Source organism: Erpetoichthys calabaricus, chromosome 13, assembly GCF_900747795.2.
Source record: "Erpetoichthys calabaricus chromosome 13, fErpCal1.3, whole genome shotgun sequence".
Taxonomy (NCBI): Eukaryota; Metazoa; Chordata; class Cladistia; order Polypteriformes; family Polypteridae; genus Erpetoichthys; species Erpetoichthys calabaricus.
This window is the reverse complement of record NC_041406.2, coordinates 3,668,990-3,689,739: the sequence shown is the minus strand read 5'-3', so window position 1 is coordinate 3,689,739 and position 20,750 is coordinate 3,668,990. Positions and strand designations below refer to the sequence as shown.

The window sequence follows — 20,750 nt, the reverse complement described above, 5'->3', positions numbered from 1 at the left end:
GGTCCACCATTTGAAAACTATTAGTTTGGGTAGCAAGGGTTGTCAAGAAACACAACTAAAGCAAAATAACTTTTTATACCTTTAAGAAAATCAGTTACATGCGTCAACGTGCTGACTGTACATGGCACACAACATGAAATGCAACTGGAAATGGAAACGGTCAATGAGGGGTGGGGCTTGATCAATTTCTACTCCTTGATTGGTGGATTGTTGGCAGAGTGGACGTAAATCCCAAGTCAACACGTTTACAAGCAGTCCCTTCAGATGCAAACCCCCCCAGTGAGAGGATGATGGTGGGGAATTCAGAGCAGTCCTGGTGGACATTTTACAATACATGTCATATTTATTTATACGATTATTTCATTTTGTCTGAAATATTCCTCCATAAACATGGAGAACTTCAGAGTGCAAGTGAAACCCAATGGAGAGAAGATGCAAAGTCCACACAGAAGGTTAAAGATACAAACATGGAAATTAAAAGGAGCCCAGCTGTTCACCCACACTCATCACAGGCTGAGGCGTCACAATTTCATTTTTTTTTCAGATTAGAAAGATGTGAAAGGCACCATATAATAGATAGATAGATAGATAGATAGATAGATAGATAGATAGATAGATAGATAGATAGATAGATAGATAGATAGATAGATAGATAGATAGATAGATAGATAGATAGATAGATAGATAGATTTAGAAAGGCACTATAAAATATAAAGATAAATTTAATTACAGAAAATAATTAGTAAATGACTGACTGACTTTTCCAGTTGAGCACCAGCCATAGCTCGATGAATGCTCAATGGATTATTGAGCATGCATCGAGACATCGAGAGCCACTTTGGCAAGGACGGCCTAAAGCTTGTACGTGAGTATGAGAAAACAGCACGCAAGATGGCAGACTACAGGAACCATCTGAGATTCAGCCTCAGATGTAGACAGAGCGGGAACGGCCATCTCTGAACAGAGGAGGGGGCCTAAGGGTACATCTGTCGCCATCTTACAATGCTGTGATTGCAGCCATTCCTCAACCCTCTATGAATGGTTCACACGTCTACTAATCAGTGGACAATTTGCATATCACTGATCAACTGGCCCTTTGTCAATGGTGCTAGTCTCTGTGATTAAGCAAAGGTACTGTTTATAAGGTTGGGGAAACCTGCAGTCAATTGAGACTGAGGAAGAGACTTGGATAAGTCTCGAAATATTTCTCCCACTTAATAACTTTGTCCAGATGAACAGAATCAAATTTCTAGGACCAGCCATAGCACACAAGTCTATTCCCAGATTCTGCCCTTCCGTCCTCCTGATGAGTGTCACCCACTGCCTCCCGACTCCCCAAGGAGATCTGGTGGACTCCTTTTAAACCAGACCTTGGACTGCAGCAGTGGTCATTCAGAGCACATCTGCGCCATATGGAAACCGGGGCAATCTGACCCCAACAGCACCCTCCTGCATTACCCCAATGGGGCTGCTCTTCTAAACTCTAATTCCTGTGCATCTCTGCAGAAGTCCTAACTGGGACCAGCCTGGAGGGACACTGCCACCTATCGTGTTGGGGATGAGCTACCTCTGGCTTCCACGTTTGCCCAGTTCATCTATTAGTATGTTACCACGAGTGGGGTAGGGATCGCCAACCATCCTGATCAGATATCAGTTCGCTCTCCATCCCAGTCAGGATGCCAGTCCATTCCCCTTGCTATCTACAATGGAGACCATGAAAAGCCATATGGACACAGGGAGACCATGCACACTTCACACAGGCCATGACTGGGGTGGGAATTGAAAACAAATTCATGGAGATTCAAAGCAGCTGCACTACCACTGTCACTGTGCCAACCTCCATTTGCTAACTGGTTGTATGTCTCTTACCTCTTAGTGGCATGAATTGAACATGATGGGGACGGAGTTCCTGAAGTCAGTAACAGTCAGCACCCTGCTAAAAAAAACAACAAAAAAAGGACATTTCTGTTAGCTTTGTGTGGCACACTGGGACCCTCAGATCGGCTTAAATAAAACTGTAGATGTAGCAACGGACACAACGAGAGCCCTAGGAGACCACCAGAAATTGAAGAATAATTAAGATCATCAGAGCTCTCACAATCATGGCGGAGCCACAAAGAAATGTGACATGAACCCTGGGGGCCTGACAGGCGTTTCGCCCAAAGACTCAGCAAGCAAAGAGAACTGGAAAAGCAGAAGTTCCCATCAGGTTTAAGGCCAAAGCTGGAACAGAATGGAAAATCTACCAAAGTTCAATTGCATCACCATGGCAGCTTTTCAACATATAGAGTTACGTTACCTTATATAGCTGACATCTTTATCTAAGGCGCCTTGCAACATTTGAGTGACAACTGGATCCATTGCAATGGGAACACAGGCAGGTGAAGTGACTTGTTCTGAGTCACACAGGTGTCAGTAGTGGGATTTGAACCCACAACCTCGAGGTTTAAAGTCCAAAGCCTTCACTACTGTGCCCGACTGCCTGCCTTAAGATGAGGTGATTGTCTGTTCTTACCATGGAAGTTACAGTTTGGGCGGAAAGACAATGACTGAGTTTTATGAGCTCAGTGGTGAAGTGAGTGTGGCACGGTTGCTGGCGCCGTGTGCACTTGGGTTGCTGGCACCACTTTTCTGTTTTCCTTCCAGACCTCATAGACACGCAGAACTGATATGGAGAGGGTGTGTGCCTTAGTGGGTCCTCTGGGAAGTCAGACCTGCCAAGGGGTGTCAGGCAGCAGCACCAGTGACACCAAACTGGAAGACATGGCCTCCATGATGTGAACGGGTGAATGGGTTAAATAAGTGGGTCTGATAATGGATGGATGGCATCTGTAAACTGTGCATGGTCAAGTCTCGTCATCACTCCTGTTTGTGGTTTTCATGGACAGGAAATCCAGGAGGGGCAGAGGATGTGTGTTTTGTGGGTGCCGTTGGGGAGGGTTAGGGGGCAGCAGGATGACTTCTTGCAGATGATTTGCCTGCGATCTTCAGCACACGCTCAAGTGACTTGCAGCTGGCAGGTCATGAATCTCTCTTGGAAAAGAGTGGATTGATCTTTCCAGAGGGGTCCTCATTTATAAGACGTAGTGTGGAAATATGTGCATGTCGAAAAAACAGGAAAATGCATAATGAAAATCAGATTTGTAAAACCTGGCGTTGGCACTTTACCCTTGGAGCGGGGCAAAATAATCGTTGCTGGACAAAAGCAGGCTTGCTTGGGGGGGGGGGGGGGGGGTCTAGTTGGTGGTAAACAACTGGTATAAGTATAAGTTCAAGAACACCAAAAGTGCGCTCTTTATCAATTACAAGTCCTTTCAATCGGATGTTCTTGGATTAGCGCAGAAGCCTGGTCACCCCCCAAATAAGACACCGCCCCCCCAGAGAGGTATCCTTTTATATGCTGTGGACCGGGGAGGGGCGGGGCTTTTTTCGTCTCCATGCCCTCAAGGGGCAGTTCCTCGAGGGTGTGAGGGAAGACGGAGACAAGACTGTTAGCGGGCAGCACCCCCTCTCACCCCTGAGTGGTATTTCTTACTTTAGACCAACCTGCCACATGACCCTGTGGCACGCGCTCATGCGTGACACACTTTATAAAGAACAATCACCTTCTATATGTGAGTCTGAAAACACGCACCAACGCTAATCAACCCCATGTAAATGCAGTCACGATGCTGAAGAAGTTAATTGGCTGGTACAGCAGCCTTCCTCCTGACGCATCAAGACCCTGCCACCTTGGCTGTGCCTCTCCTATGTGTTCTGGGGGTCCAGGAAAAGCGTATGGTGCTGCTATTATCTAGCACATGTAATGATGTGATTGATCATTGCAACGAATACCACTGGCCGCGTGAAACACAGAGGTTCTGCCAATGCTACTCTCTATCAAAATAAATGAATCACGGGTTAACGAAGGCCATGGAGATGTGATGCTTGTCAGCCTCATCTTGGCATCTCATATGACTTGTGTGTTAATGGAATATAACTGCTCATAATTAACAAAAGCCGCCTCATACTCTCTAGATGCCCTAATTGCAGTATGAGTGCCATAAAATGATCCGATTACATTAGGAGAACCAGACACGGCTGGTAGTTGCCTCTTTATGTTGGCAAACACCTGCTATGTATGTACGCCCACGGCATATGGAAACTGAACGTAGCACCTCTCTGGTTGGTTAATGACTTCCAGAACAGTGAGGCTTGACTGGGATATTCCTGACTGGTGGGCCAGTTCTTGAAAAGTGACACCAGGTGGCCGATATAAAGTGACAAAAAAAAGTGCAAATACGCAGCAATGGCCCTCTAAAATCCAGTCAGTGTGTAACGGACCAAATCCCAGCTAAGATTCACACCATCGATAATAATAATAATAATAATAATACCTTTTATTTATACAAAGGTGCCTTTCTAAGCACTCAGAGACACCAAACAAACAATAAATTCAAAAAGCACATTATAAACAAAACTTAAAACATCAGAAAATACAGAAAATTAAAAAATTAAAACCAAACAAAGCCACTGTAATCGTACAGAAAAGGCCATGGGGTTTAAGTTTACATTTGAAGGTTGAGAATGATTCGATATTTCTAAGCTCGGTCGGTATTGAATTCCAGAGCTTGGGAGCAGAATGGCTGAACGCTCCACTCCCAGTGGTGGTTAGACGGGTGAGAGGGATGGTCAGATGGATGGAGGAAGAGGATCTAAGGTTATGGGAGGGAATGACAACATGAAGAAGGTCGGACAGATATGGAGGGGCGAGGTAATGAATGGCCTTAAATGTTAACAGCAGAATTTTAAAATCAATTCGAAACTTAGTTGGGAGCAAATGAAGCTGCTGAAAGACCGAAGTAATATGGTGGATAGACGGGGGTCGAGTAGAAGTACAGAGAAGTACATAAGAGTGGTACAGGATATGTATGAGGGAAGTGTGACTGCGGTGAGCTCTGCGGTAGGAGTGACGGAGGTGGGATTACATCAGGGAATGGCTCTGAGCCCTTTTTTATTTACAATGGTGATGGACAGGCTGACAGACGAGATTAGACAGTAGTCCCCGTGGACTGTGATGTTTGCTGATGACATTGTGATCTGTAGCGAGAGTAGGGAGCAGGTCGAGGAGACCCTGGAGACGTGGAGATATAAGAGCAGCAGAATGAAGGTCAGTAGGACCACCACGACAGAATACATGTGTGTGAATGAGAGGGAGGTCAGTGGAATGGTGAGGATGAGGGGAGTAGAGTTGGCGAAGGTGGAGGAGTTTAAATACTTGGGATTAACTGTACAGAGTAATGGTAAGTAAAGAAGTGAGGAAGAGAGTGCAGGGTTAGGGTGGAGTGGGTGGAGAAGAGTGTCAGGAGTGATTTGTGAAAGACGGGTATCAGCAAGAGTGAAAAGGAAGGTCTACAGGACCATAGTGAGACCAGCTATGTGATATGGGCTGGAGACGGTGGCACAGGAGACAGAGCTGGAGGTGACAGAGTTAAAGATGCTAAGATTTGCATTGGGGTGACGAGGATGGACAGGATTAGAAATGAGGACTTTAGAGGGTCAGCTCAAGTTGGACGGTTGGGAGACAAAGTCAGAGAGGTGAGATTGCATTGGTTTGGACATGTGCAGAGGAAAGATGAGGGGTATAATAAGAGAAGGGTGCTAAGGACAGAGCTGCCAGGGAAGAGGAAAAGAGGAAGGCCTAAGAGAAGGTTTATGGATGTGGTGAGAGAGGACATGCAGGTGATGGGTGTAACAGAACATGATGATGACAAGAAGATATGAAAGAAGATGATCTGCTGTGGCAACCCATAACGGGAGCAGCCAAAAGAAGGAGAAGAAGAAGACGGGGTTGAGTAATGAGGTGAGAAGCAGAATTCTGGACTAGCTGAAGCTTATGGAGAGATTTATTAGAGAGACAAAAGAGGAGTCCAGACGAGAAGTAACAAGACTGTGAACAAGGATGGCAGTGGTATGGGGAGTGAGGGAGGGGTGGATGCGATTAATATTATGTAGGTGGAAGGACGGTGATTTATGTATTTTTTAGTTGGGGATCCCTGGAACATACCCAGCCTTGGCCCGACGCACTAACACTCGCTCACAGAGACGAAAAAGCAATCGGTAATAAAATAGAAATTAAAGAATGTATTAAACAATAATAAATGAAATACAGGTAAACAGAGGCACACTCCAACACATAGCGAGAGGTAGAGCGACTCGAACGGAGGCTGGCGCATGAGTGAGGAGGGTCCTGCCCGGCTCCCTACTCCTGACGTCACGCTTGCCCCTCCCCTCGGCCCACAACCTCTGTCTCAGAGTAACACGAATCTATCGCTCCTGCAAGCGAACTATGATTCATAGCATGATGATAGAAGTTGCAAAATCAACCGGAATGTTCAAATAAATTATAGCAAAAATAACAACCTAAATCCGTTAAGTAGTTCTCTCGTTTGCTCACTAAGCGGAAGTAAGATACGCCCCGAGGCTGGCGAGTGAACGAGGAGGGTCCCGGCCCCCACCCCGCAGCGCAATGAGTCTCTCTGGCATTCGCACTAATAAATCCGTACCACAAGCGAACTATGATACTTAGCGTAATGAGAAAGTCGCAAAATCAATGGAATGTTCAAGCAAATTATAGAAAAAAAACCCAATCTGAATCCGTGAAGTAGTTCTCTCATTCGCTCACTAAGCGGAGGTAAGGTATGCCCGAGGCTGGTATGTGAGTGAGGAGGGCCCCGTCCCACTGCGTCTCTTTCAGATTCGTGCAAATAAATCAGTACTGCAAACGAACTATGATACTTAGTGTGATGAGAGAAGTTGCAAAACCAACCGGAATGTTCAAGCAAATTCTAGAAAAACAGCCAATCTAAATCTGTGAAGTAGTTCTCTCGTTCGATAGCTAAGCAGAGGTAAGGTACACGCCCGAGGCTGGTGCGTAAGTGAGGAGGGCCTCACCCCCCCTCCCCTTGGCGTGCTGCGTGTCCCTCGGATTCGCAGAAATACTTTGGCGAACTCTGATGCTTAGCGCAATGAGAGAAGTCGCAAAATCAACCGGAAAGTTCAAGCAAATTATAGAGAAAAACCCGATCTAAATACGTTAAGTAGTTATGAAACACGGACAGACGGACGTTAGATTTTATATATATATATATATATATATATATATATATAGGTGTGCAGCATCCACCTGAATCATGCAATTTGTGCTTTGCGCCCTCGCCCACCATAACCTATCGTCTGTGGGGAGGAGTGAAAGCTTTAGATTCGTCAAAAGATTCAATCTCCAGTTTTAACGGATTTTGACGTTTTAGGGTCCCCCGACAACGAAAACATCAATATGTCGATGATGGGAGTGTGTGTGTGTGTGTGTGTCTGTCTGTCTGTCTGTCACAGTTTCTTGAGGACGGTCAAGAGCTAAAACGACTGACCGGAAAAACACCAAACTCAAAACTTCAGCCTGTTATGAGATGACGATGTGCTGATTAGTTTTTGAGCCAAGAGAAGAGGCACTCGAGAGGAACCCTCAAATTCCAGAATTCTGCAAATAATTAGGAATTCTTCTCATCAATTGCTATTGTAATGGCCTACTTTGTGATCAGAAAGATTAGCATCAGCAGCGGTAAATAATTACTGAAATGTTAGAAAATAGTTTGGGTAACTTGGGTCTGAGGGCACAAAGCCCACTGACGCCCGTGTCTGAATTTTTTTTCATAGCCATTTTGTGCCAGTATGAAGTGTGTGAATAAAGAGCATGAACTTAATCAGTGTGTGGTCATAACCTTCACTTACTGGGACTTGCTTGTGTGAGGAACAATTGCAAGCCCTGGCCCCCATCACAAATGCAATTCAACTGCTTACGTACACATCTTGGCGCCAGGTAGACACGTGTTGATCCATTCAGTGTAGCACACATGCAGCCCACAGCATCTGAGGACATCACACACCTCTTATCGTTCAATCTCACGTGTCGCTGATGTGTGGTGGACCTCACAGAATATTTTTTGTTGTTGTTGCAAAAGGTCTATGCAAGTAGACTATGGGTGCTGCAAAATGGGTTACACCCTTTATCATAATAGATAAATGAATCCATGGAAATAGAATCCACAGACAGTGAGGATTTCTGTACCAGCCAGGAATGTTCAAGGTCCCTTACCCGGCTGGGAGGCCAGTTTAATGGAGGACAGTTGACAACCGGTTGTACAGACTACTTCCTTCCCTGTCATAATAGACGGAAGTCCTCCTGAACTAAGGTAGGCTGGGAATTGTAGTCCAGTAGAGCAGCTCTGTAGTGTTCTATGGGTGCCAACAGGGGGAGCTACAGGGACAAATTGTCCTAACTTCAAGGAACTTCCACCTGACCCGGAAGTACCTCTTACCTGTAGTAGGGTCACACCGGAGGTGCTCATGGGTCTGGCATAAAAGAAGCAGCCCAACCTCACCCAGAGGTGAGCCAGAGTCAGGTGGATGTGGACAAAGCTTGCCTGGAGGAGTGTAAGGAGAGGAAGAGAGGGAAAAAGATAGAGAAAATAAGAGGAATTGTGCTTGTGCAATATTTGTAGAGGCAGGCCAAGCGGAATGCGGCTTCGGTAGTTGCTGAGGCAAAAACTCGGGCATGGGAGGAGTTTGGGGAGGCCATGGAGAACGACTTTCAGACGGCTTCGAGGAGATTCTGGTCCACCGTCCGGCGTCTCAGGAGGGGAAGCAGTGCAGTGTCAACACTGTATATGGTGGAGATGGTGCGCTGCTGACCTCAACTCGGGATGTTGTGGGTCGGTGGGGGGAGTACTTCGAAGACCTCCTCAATCCCAATAACATGCCTTCCAATGAGGAAGCAGAGCCTGGGGACTCGGAGGTGGGCTGCCCCATCTCTGGGACTGAGGTCACCGAGGTGGTCAAAAAACTCCTTGGTGGCAGGGTGCCAGGGGTGGATGAGATACGCCCGGTGTTCCTCAAGGCTCTGGATGTTGTAGGACTGTCTTGGTTGACACGCCTCTGCAACATCGCATGGACATCAGGGACAGTGCCTCTGGATTGGCAGACCGGGGTGGTGGTCCCCCTCTTTATGAAGGGGGATCGGAGGGTGTGTTCCAACTACAGAGGGATCACACTCCTCAGCCTCCCTGGAAAAGTCTATTCGGGGGTTCTGGAGAGGAGGGTCCGTCGGATAGTCGAACCTCGGATTCAGGAGGAACAGTATGGTTTTCGTTCTGGTCGTGGAACAGTGGACCAGCTCTACACCCTTAGCAGAGTACTGGAGGGTGCATGGGAGTTCGCCCAACCAGTCTACATGTGTTTTGTGGACTTGGAAAAGGCGTTCGACCGTGTTCCTCGGGGAATCCTGTGGGGGGTACTCCGAGAGTATGGGGTACCGGACCCCTTGATAAGGGCTGTTAGGTCCCTGTACAACCGGTATCAGAGCTTGGTCCGCATTGCCGGCAGTAAGTCGAACCCGTTTCCAGTGAAAGTTGGACTCCGCCAGGGCTGCCCTTTGTCACCGATTCTGTTCATATCTTTTATGGACAGAATTTCTAGGCGCAGCCAGGGTGTTGAGGGGGTCCGGTTTGGTGGACTCAGGATTGGGTCACTGCTTTTTGCAGATGATGTTGTCCTGTTTGCTTCATCAGGCCGTGATCTTCAGCTCTCTCTGGATCGATTCGCAGCCGAGTGTGAAGCGGCTGGGATGAGAATCAGCACCTCCAAATCGGAGACCATGGTCCTCAGCCGGAAAAGGGTGGAGTGCCCTCTCAGGGTTGGGAGTGAGATCCTGCCCCAAGTGGAGGAGTTCAAGTATCTCGGGGTCTTGTTCACGAGTGAGGGAAGAATGGAGCGTGAGATCGACAGGCGGATCGGTGCGGCATCCGCAGTAATGCAGGCGCTGCATCGGTCTGTCGTGGTGAAAAAGGAGCTGAGCCGCAAGGAAAAGCTCTCAATTCACCAGTCGATCTATGGGTAGTGACCGAAAAGAACGAGATCGCGAATACAAGCGGCTGAAATGAGTTTCCTCCGCAGGGTGTCTGGGCTTTCCCTTAAAGATAGGGTGAGAAGCTCAGTCATCCGGGAGGGGCTCAGAGTAGAGCCGCTGCTCCTCCGCATCGAGAGGAGTCAGATGAGGTGGCTCGGGCATCTGATCAGGATGCCTCCTGGACGCCTCCCTGGTGAGGTGTTCTGGGCACGTCTAACAGGGAGGAGACCCCGGGGAAGACCCAGGACACGCTGGAGGGACTATGTCTCTCGGCTGGCCTGGGAACGCCTCGGGATTCTCCCGGAAGAGCCAGAAGAAATGGCCAGGGAGAGGGAAGTCTGGGCATCTCTGCTCGGGCTGCTGCCCCCACGACCCGACCTCGGATAAGCAGAAGAGAATGGATGGATGGATGGAATATTTGTAGAGGTATTTGTAAAAATAAATCATTACTTGAACTGATACTTTCTGGTGTTGGTGGATTCGGGGCCTCAGTGGCGCCCCCTACAGGTGAGACTGTACTGAATACATTTTTTATGATTCCTTTTGTTTAATACAGTGGTTCTCAATCTGTGGGGGGGGGGGGGCACGAAGTAACAAAAAAAGGGGGGGGGGGGCTGAAGATGTGAACAAAAGAAAACAAGAATCAAAAATATGAAAAGTACATCTATTGAATCCAAAACAAATTAACTTAAACTACATTCTGATACTAAAAAAATAAATATAGAGTTAGATAAATGTCGATAAAAGTTAAGTAGGTACAATAAAATATGCATCTATGATATATCATTAATTAAAAAAGAACAAATTAGTATTAGTGGGCTCCTTTCAAAAAAATGTTAGGGGGGCGTGATTAAAACTGTTATGAAAACTCGGGTCACAAATACTTAAAGGTTGAGAAACGCTGCTTTATATTACTATTTTTTCTAAAGATCTGAAGCCATTCATTGTGGAAAATGTACAAAAAACAGAAGCCATCAGGATGGGGGCCAATACTTTTTCACAGCACTTTACTGGCTCCTATGTAGCTGACGTCTGACATGGCTCACTCTGGTTAAAGGACAGGACTCTCCACTCTTAGCTTCTGTCACACCTGGACAATTGAAAAGCTTAGGGAACCATTTTAGGTTCTTTCACAAACAACATGAAAAGCACCTGCTGCAGTTGTCAGGTTTGTTTGTCTGTCCATATGAAACAACTTAGCTCCCAGTGCACCAATTTTGCTGAAGTTTGACACATTTATTCTTCAAGAAAGAATTTAAGTAAAGTTATATTTCCCATTGCGCTCTTCTTCTTCTTCTTTCAGCTGCTCCCGTTAGGGGTTGCACAGCGGATCATCTTGTTCTTCCTAACTCAAGTAAATTATGCTGTATACATTTTTAAAATGTCAAAATAACCCGCTCCAAAGAATTGCCGACTTTGCCAACTCGTCTGTCTTAAATCAGAGAAATGTTCTGTGTGATGACTGTTTTTATTTCCCTCTGAAAGTGTCCACTTCCACATATATATTAGGTAGATTTTCCTCTTTTACTTGTCTGGCATCCATTCCTGACGGCAAACAGATCCCCGACAGAAATCATTTAAAACACCAGGAAGGGAGCATACAAACAGCTCGGAACACAAGATCGAGTCTCATCCTACATCAAAGCAAGTCAACTATAAAACTAAATAACAATAAAAATAAATAAAAGGTTAAAAGTCACTTATCTAGAAATGAATGTAAGGGGAAAGAGCTCCATAAGCGTCACTTTGTAAGAGTAAAGTGAACAGGTCTGTTGTAAAATTTTTGCATCACACTGGGAAGAACATCATGACCCTTAATAACGATTCGGTATTTCTCTGGCATTGGAATGGTCAACAAAGCGTCACAATGATCTGCCATCCATCACGGTCCAATCCCAACAACATTTCTAGCTTGAGATGTCAACACAGATTTTAAGTCTCTGTGGGGTACGTCTTTCCAAAAATGTTATGTTTATGTGATGAAGTGCTTTATAGTATACAACTCTTGAAGGCCACGTCAACACATTAGTCTCCGTTTTTGAATATTGTTAACACTCCCCGGTGCTTTTAATCCCACAAAACATAAACTTTTGAAAACGCTCTCCAGAGCCGTATACTACAGCAGTGTGGAGAGTGTCATCGATTGAGGGTATAACCGGAGTCAAGAGGAAGTTTTAGGGTGCCACCCAGGCCACCCTGTTCACTAAAAGAATAAAGGAAGAGAGAACAACAAGCACTTGATGGTGTGATAAAAGTGACAAAAGGAACATTTAGCTGTTGGCTCAGGTTCTAAAGGCTCTGGAGAGCAGTAAGGCTTTAAGGTTGGAGGTTCATAGCACGAGGGGCTCATCTCCCGAATGAAGTGCCACCTTCCGGGAATGCTTCGCTATTAAAGCTCCTGGGCCGGAAGGGTTGGGGTCAGCTGCCTTCAATGGACATCTTCTCTGAGCTGTGGGTCACGAAAGAGACAGGAAAGTCATCAATCATGCCCCCTGGTATTCCTGAGTGGTAGTGCTTACCTCTGATAACAAGAGATTTGAAATCATAGTCTCTGATTGCACTCTGATTGGTTCCTGCTCATTACATAATCCTTCCCTGATTGGATTCTGATCATTTAAGCATTGAACTTTGAATATTCAAGGATTTAGGAGTCATAGTGGACCCGCTCAAGCTTTATAACACACTGGTGAGGCCTCATCTGGAGTCCTGTGTGCAGTTTTGGTCTCTGTGGTACAAAAATGACATAGCAGCGCTAGAAAAGGTCCAGAGAAGAGCAACCAGGCTGATTTAGGGGCTACAGGGGATGAGTTAGGAGGAATGATTCAAAGAGCTGAGCCTAACGATTACATTAGGTTTAGGTCTTGTCAGATTTTAACTCATAATGGAAGGTCTGAAAAGCAAATGTACACCTTATAAGAAGGATTTAGTAGTCATAGTGGACTCTGTGTTATCAATTGTCAAACGGTGTTCAGAAGCCATTAAGAAGGCTAACAGTCCATCAGGTTATATAGCACCTTGACATGTGCAGTACAAGTCACAGGAGGTTCTGCTCAAGCTTTATAACCCACTGGTGAGGCCTCATCTGGAGTCCTGTGTGCAGTTTTTGGCCCACCAGACATAGCAGCACTAGAAAAAGTCCAGAGAAGAGAAACAAGGCTGATTCAGGGGCTACAGGGAATGAGTGATGAAGAAAGATTAAAAGAGCTGAGCCTTTACAGGAGATGAAGAGGAGTGTTTAAGATCATCAAGTGAATTAGTCCAGTGGGTCGAGATGGTGATTTTAAAATGAGTTCATCAAGAACACGGGGACACAGTTGGAAACTTGTGAAGGGGAAATTTCGCACAAACATTAGGAAATTTTTCTTTACACAAAGAATGACAGACACTTGGAATAAGCGACCAAGTAGTGTGGTGGACAGTAAGACTTTAGGGACTCTCAAAAGTCAACTTGATGTTTGTTTCGAAGAATTAAGTGGACAGGACTGGCGAGTTTTGTTGGGCTGAATGGCCTGTTCTCATCCAGATTGCTCTAATGTTCTAATTAAGTTTTCTCGCCCGCTTTGCTCACCTTATACTTCTGTGTTACTCCGATAACAATTCCGTCTCATCATCTGTCCAAACAAAACAATCTGTTTTATTGTTTTTCGTATTCACCATTGCTGTCCTCTGTATGTAAGTGTAAGCCACAGCGTGGTGGACGCTTCCTCGCCGATACGCACATGGCCAGTGTAGGCAAACGGCTGCATTACTATTTTCGTTCATGTTAGTGTGGGCAGAGATACGTTCCTAAATGATGTGGAAGTGCTAGTGTGTGCGCTGGTGGGGACTGTGGTTGGCGCTCACATAACATACCACCACATGGGAGTGCCGTGACAGTCTTATAGGGACTGATTTGAGGGACTGAAGAGAGGGCCACCCTGTGAATAACAGCAGTTTCTTTTCCCATTTCCAGAATGTACTGGGAGCAAACCAGTGACGTCCTGTCAGCTCACCCCTACGGATGTGTATTTGTGCCGAAGTTAAATGCAATCCAATGTGTGAACTACACTGCAATTTCATGCCATTTCAAATTGGCACGGCTTTATCGTGTCAAAGTTAAAAACGCATCAAACAAACAACTGACTGATTTTCACTATGGCACACAATTTTCACATCCGTATACAAGTCCATGGCTCGTATGTTGTAAATAAAAGCAAAGCAAGCGTATTGCATGTCGCTCAGCAGCCTCTCCAAGTGCGTTGAATTTCAACAGAATGGAAGGAGAGGACCGATCAGTGTCAGCAGGTGGGGCAAAGCGCGTCAACAGCTGCGGTAAGAGATGTTCCAATGACGAGAGTGTTCATCCAGTGCTAAAGATGGCGAATGGGGAGATGATGAGGCAGGAGATCTGCTGTCTCATTGAAGAAGCTGATGATGTAAAAGCCAATTTCATTCTTGTTCTGCGTCGACTGGTTGCTAAAAACAATCCGGTGTAATCGAAGCAGCAACAGGAGAAGACTTTCCAGCTGTTACAGTAACATCCTGTGAACGCAGCATACAGTCACGGAGATCATCAACATACCGCGATATTCCCCTAAATATGGGTGACAGTTGCAGCAAGCGCTAAACTTCTTGACGTATCGGTCAGGACCATCAGAAGAAGAAAGGAATGATGTGATAGGCTGGCATAACACATTAACTCAACATAAGAGTAAACTCCTTCAGCGAGACCTTAAACCGATTTCTCACGGTGAATCGGCTAGTCACTTCACATTAACGGAAACATACGCTTGGTGTCAGAACGTAAACAGAACGACTTTCGATCCAACTGTTGACTCCCCTGTCCCGCCACACCTCTTGATGCTGATTGGTCATTGGATTTCATTCAGGTTTGGCCTCATTAACATGTGGCCTTGAATCGAAATGAAATCCACTCGGAGCAGCCGCTAAGCGAAATGCAACGTGTTGGCTTTGCTTTTAGTTACGACACGTGGTCTGTGGATGGGAATTAAAATGCAGTACGCTTTGTTATCGATCATTTTAAAGTGACGCGAAAATTGTGTGCCGTGTGTCTTACGCGAGCGCCCGGGGAACAACTTAAAGGCTTGAGTGATTGTAATTCTCCATCGAGACATGAGGTGGTGCTGTGCAATAACGATCTCTCTTCTCCTCCCTCTGCACTAAGGAAAACTGACACTGTTCCACTTATGATGTCACTCCACTTGGCCCCACCTCTTGATGCTGATTGGTCATTGGATTTCATTCAGGTTTGGCCTCATTAACACGTGGCCTTGAATCGAAATGAAATCCACTCGGAGCAGCCGCTAAGCGAAATGCAACGTGTTGGCTTTGCTTTTAGTTACGACACGTGGTCTGTGGATGGGAATTAAAATGCAGTACGCTTTGTTATCGATCGTTTTAAAGTGACGCGAAAATTGTGTGCTGTGTGTCCCATGCGTGTGCCTGGGGAACAACTTAAGGTCATGAGTGATTGTAATTCTCCGCCGAGACATGAGGTGGCGCTGTGTAATAACGATCTCTCTTCTCCTCCCTCACAGTAAGGAAGACTGACAGTGTTCCACCTATGATGTCACTCCACCTGGACCCGCCTCTTCCTCCCAAGACTGCCTTTTAAATCAAAACGACGCCATCTTGGGCAGTCTGACTGATGAATGACAGAATTTCACGTTTTACGCGTTCAGATATACGGGGTTGGCCCCAAAACTTTGTTTTTGTCTCTTTACATGTGGTGAAAAGCAATCGACCGTCTGCTGGATATGTTTTCAATTGTGACACCATAATACCGGGCAAAAAATGAAATTCACCAGATACTTGTGCACCGCATCCCAATGTTGTGGACATGTTGGAATCTTCCATACATGCCAGACTCCCACCACGATAATAATTCTTTATTTATTTGTGACATACATAGTTATACAGGACAACACGCAGTGAAATGCATCTTTTCGCATACCCCTTGGGGTCAGAGCGCAGGGTCAGCCAATAGGAAGAGACGCTCGCAGGAAGTCATCTCCATCGCTGTCTATCAGGAACATGACGTCTCTTGAAACTTCACTGCTGTTTCACAACATTGCAATTAAATGGGGGGGGGGGGGCTTCACTGGTTGGGACCCCAACTCTTTTTTCAAACTTCTCTCTCTGTTTTCATCATTTTTAAAGCATCGCACCCAAGTCTGAGTCACGAGGAGGGGAGATGCACAGCACAGGAGGCAGCCTGAAGGAGGCGCCGGTCCATCACCGCAGGCCCCACTCATATAGGGGGCTTGTTTGGCGCATTGTGTGTCCTTCTTTGGGAGGTGGCGACGGGGGTCACAGTCACAGCGGAGTAGCCAGAAGCAAACACACTAAGACACGCACAGAACATGCAGACTTCACACAGATGGCAACAGGGCATGGCATTTCACTTTAATTTCAATTTAATGTGAAGAAAACAAGCAGCGAGAGCAGATGCAGCCCGCCTGTGTGCCGTCGAGAACACTTTGAGGGGAGCGGCCGTGCAGATTCACCGCAGGCTGGCCGGCCTCCAGTTGCACAGATGTTCCCTAATGAATGAAGAGACCCTTAATCCGATTTAATCTTTTTACATGGGCAGCCTGTCAAATCTGAAAAGCGGCTCTGTTTAATGGCTTAACGATGATGAATGTCATCATAAATACTCCGGCTCTGACTAATGGTTTACATTTTCTTTTACAAGATCACTGCACATACAAAAGGCTAATGTATTTCTGGCTAAAGTAACTTGAGGCTTTGTCAAAATAATTACTTTAATATATCTCCTGTTTTTAAATTCTATTTTCATGATGAATCTGTAAATTACAGAACTCGAATATCTATGCTTTATAACAGGGTGGTAGGGTGGCGCAGTGGTCAGTGTTGCTCCTCCGTAGCTCTGGTTTTGAAGGGGTGTGTGATGTTTGCTTGTGTTTTCTACGCTGGCATGGATTGAGATGTGAAAGTTAGGGTACTGGGTGACACTACATTGGTAGGAGGGCATCCCGTCCAGGCTTGGGTTCCTGATTGGCACCTAATTTTATTCTTAACTGGTCAAGACAAGATCTACAATTAACATTAGATCAATCTGGATGAGAACAGGCCATTCAGCCCAACAAAGCTGGTCAATTATGTCCCCCTAATATCACCAAAATAACATCAAGTCGAGCTCTGAAGGTTCTTAAAGTCCTACTGTCCTCCACACTACTTGGTCACTTATTCCATGTGCCTGTGGTTCTCTGTGTGAAGAAAGACTTTCTAACATTTAGGTAAAATTTACCCTTCACAAATGGCCATGTTCTCGTTGAATGGATGGTCGGCTAGCAGCATAACTGATAAAAATGAGATTAACAAGGACACGACCAAGGTAGTCTTATGGGTGGGGTTGGCCGAGTCTTTATGGGTGACATTAAAGTGAGATGTTGACCATCAAGAGGTGCTACCTGCAGTGGCCGGCTTGTAATGAAGGAATGGTTAGTTGGAATGAGAACCAGCAGACACTTTGGCCCTCCAGGAGAAAGTCTGAGGACGCCAACTTTGATGACATTCAATGTCTGGACATCCAAGTTACGGACTTACAAATGGGCCCACCATTCTTTGAAAAGGATGAGATTAATTTATATTATGGCCTATCTATCTGTCTATCTATCTATAAAATGTTTGTCAAGCACCATCTGTTGGAATGACAAATGCAATGCTTATATCTGTGTTATGAAGTTTGTTATGGGATTCGTGAAAGCAGTGTTAATGTTTGTGATGTGCCATCTGTTGGAATGGCAAATGCAATGCATTTTATTACTAAACGCATTACAAAGCACATTCCAGTAGATGATGTACTGTAAATGTTAATACTGAGGTCTGTGTTGATTACTTAGATTTCAACACGTGTTAGACAGGTAGCATAGCAGAAGTGTGTCACAAAACGTCACTGGGGCTCCTGTATACCAACAGCTGTATGCCAGTATAGTGATTCACTGTGACTGGGACAGCCAAGTCAGAACCTTTGTGTATATACATAGTGTTTATTTGTTCATTTATTGAGTTTTATTAAAAAGACAAATTTCCTCCTGGGGACAAATCAATATATCTATCTATCTATCTATCTATGAAAGGCACTATATAACAGATAGATAGAGATATGAAAGGCACTATCTATCTAATAGATAGATATGAAAGGCACTATATATCTATTATATAGTTCCTTTCCTATCTATTTATTATATAGTGCCTTGCATATCTATCTATCTATTTAATAGATAGATATGAAAGGCACTAACTAATAGATTGATAGATAGATATATATATAGTGCCTTTCATATCTATCTATCTATTATATAGTGCCTTTCATATCTATCTATATCTATTATATAGTGCCTTTCATATCTATCTATTATATAGTGCCTTTCATATCTATCTATCTATCTATTATATAGTGCCTTTCATATCTATCTATTATATAGTACCTTCCATATCAGATAGATAGATAGATAGATAGATAGATAGATAGATAGATAGATAGATAGATAGATATGAAATGCACTATATCATAGGCCACGTGGTGGCAGAGACCAAGCTAGACTGATGCACTAAGATGCACTGCCACTATACTATGTGGGACATTTGTCACACTCATCTTATTTTGCTTATAATTTGGCTATATTAGCTATAATACATAATTAAAGTATAACCCTGTCCTGTTTGTGCTGTTACTCTATCTTGTTGCCTGAGGACATAGGTATGAATGGTAGTGCAACATTTGAAGGCTAGAATTATGGGATTTAAAACATTTTATTAAACTCTACATAACAAAGAGTATGAAGGAGAAAATATGGTCACCATAGGACCGTATTCAACTAAACAGACAGACAGACAGACATGACTACCACAATAGGTGCTCTTTATGTCTTATGGTGCCAAACATGTGAGCTTAGGGAGCATTTTACGCACTTATGCTGGATAAATAATGAGGTAAAAAAAAAAAAAAGAGATTGACACTGCCAAAAACCTCTGTACAATCCCCTCGAGGGATCCCTGCGAGGTCCCACTCCTCATCAGTCCTCATGTTATTGAAACAAAGCCCCCACTGGAAGACCAGCTTCGGAGGATTACAGAGCTCCGCATCTCCGAACAGCTGTTGATTCATGGCGTCACACTGGACTTTAAATGATACGTCGATTCTTTCTTTTAATTTCTTCCTTTAGACAACTCAATTGAGGGGGGCAACTTTCAGGACCCTCATTTTCTTACAATGGAAACACACCTGAAAAAAGGCACTTCAGGTTGTATAGTTCGCTACCACAGGCAGAGAGAAATGTTTAATTTAATTTAAATTTAGAGAATATTTAAAACTTGGATGTTTTGCCCACAGTGATGCTTTACTGTTAACCATTTCATTTTCTCCGCCCCCTCAAAACCCCCTTATGCTGGAGTGTGGATGTGTGGACAAGAGGGCCCTACGACAAACGAGTGATCATCCCAGGATGGTTCCCAGTGCTGTCTGGGATTGGATTAACTGATCTAACAATGCTATGCTATGATTGATTGATCGATTGCCTTATACATACATAATAATGTCACTAAAAATGTAAACCATCTGACAATGAGATCCCACCATCAGTCACATTTTTCTTCATATCTTGCATTTAATCCAAAGCCATCACTTATGATCTGAAGGATATTTGTGTGGGGTTTAGCTGACGGACACGCAGGTCTGGACATTTGGAATTATTTGCACAGCCTCGGCACTCAAGCTGGTGATTAGCTCTGGAGAGCCAAGCCTTTGAAGTCCCAAATGTTAACAACAAACAGCAGAAAGCACAGCGGTAATGACAGGAAAGAAGAAACAACATCGAGGGTCAGGCAACAGGACTGTGGCTAGGAAATAATCAAAGGACTCGGTCCAGGAATCTGTTTGTGCTCTCCTTAGACAATGAAGACCAGACCTGGTAGGGAGGTTAGGAGAATAGTAGGGGTTATGTAAGGAACGACTCTGAGACAAATGCAGATTGATTTCTGTACATGAAGTAATAGGAGAACAGATAAAGCAGCGACCACCTCCTCATTTTTTTTGTGATATAACTTAAATGACCTAATATTCTCTAACCTGCTCAATCCATTTGTGGGTAATGGGGGCCCTATAGGGACGGGGAGACAGGAACCGTCTCTAGATGGTCATGGGATTGAGGTGCAAATAAAAAAGTTCAATTATTTATAGCCTATTTAGTATTATTTATTTTATTTTTTTAAACATTTGATTGAATTTATTAAAATCAAATAACATTCCATACAAGCAAGTCAAGGTTTGAATCAAATCAACTCCCACCCATGGGAAAGAGAGCTATACCAACCGAGTAAAACTTTAATGGTAGGAAAAATAAGTAAATAAATAATAATAATAATAATAAAAAATTGTATTATTTATAAACAGTTTCTCCGGCACTTTCCTTCTAAAATGAGAAAGTGTGTTTGGGGACTCTGAGCACCTCAGAAGTATAAGGGGGCTTTGCAGAGTACTATTAAGATAAATTAATTCATGCATTTATTTCTAGTAGGATTAACTACTGCAATGCGGTGTTGACTGGATGTTCAAACTGTTCTTTATGCAGCCTCCAGTTAATCCAAAATGCGGCTGCAAGAATTATTACAAGAACAAGAAATTATGAACACATCACTCCAGTTCTTAAATCCTTACACTGGTACCCGGTTAAGTTTAGGGCAGATTTCAAAATCCTCCTTTTAACATATAAAGCATTAAATGGCCGAGGTCCGTCTTACTTGTCTGAACTTATCGTGACTTACAAACCAGAGCGCACATTAAGAT

General features: G+C 44.5%; 1 protein-coding gene across 1 annotated transcript in view; it reads right to left on the bottom strand.

The window, feature by feature from the left end:
• The window catches only part of LOC114663936 (collagen alpha-6(VI) chain-like), a 208,342-nt gene extending 206,400 nt beyond the window's left edge, over positions 1–1,942 (bottom strand). Inside the window, exon 1 of the mRNA XM_051936116.1 lies at positions 1,870–1,942. The gene's annotated coding sequence lies outside the window, so the exon portion shown is untranslated. The remainder of the gene's footprint in view (positions 1–1,869) is intronic.
• Positions 1,943–20,750: the final 18,808 nt, after the last annotated feature.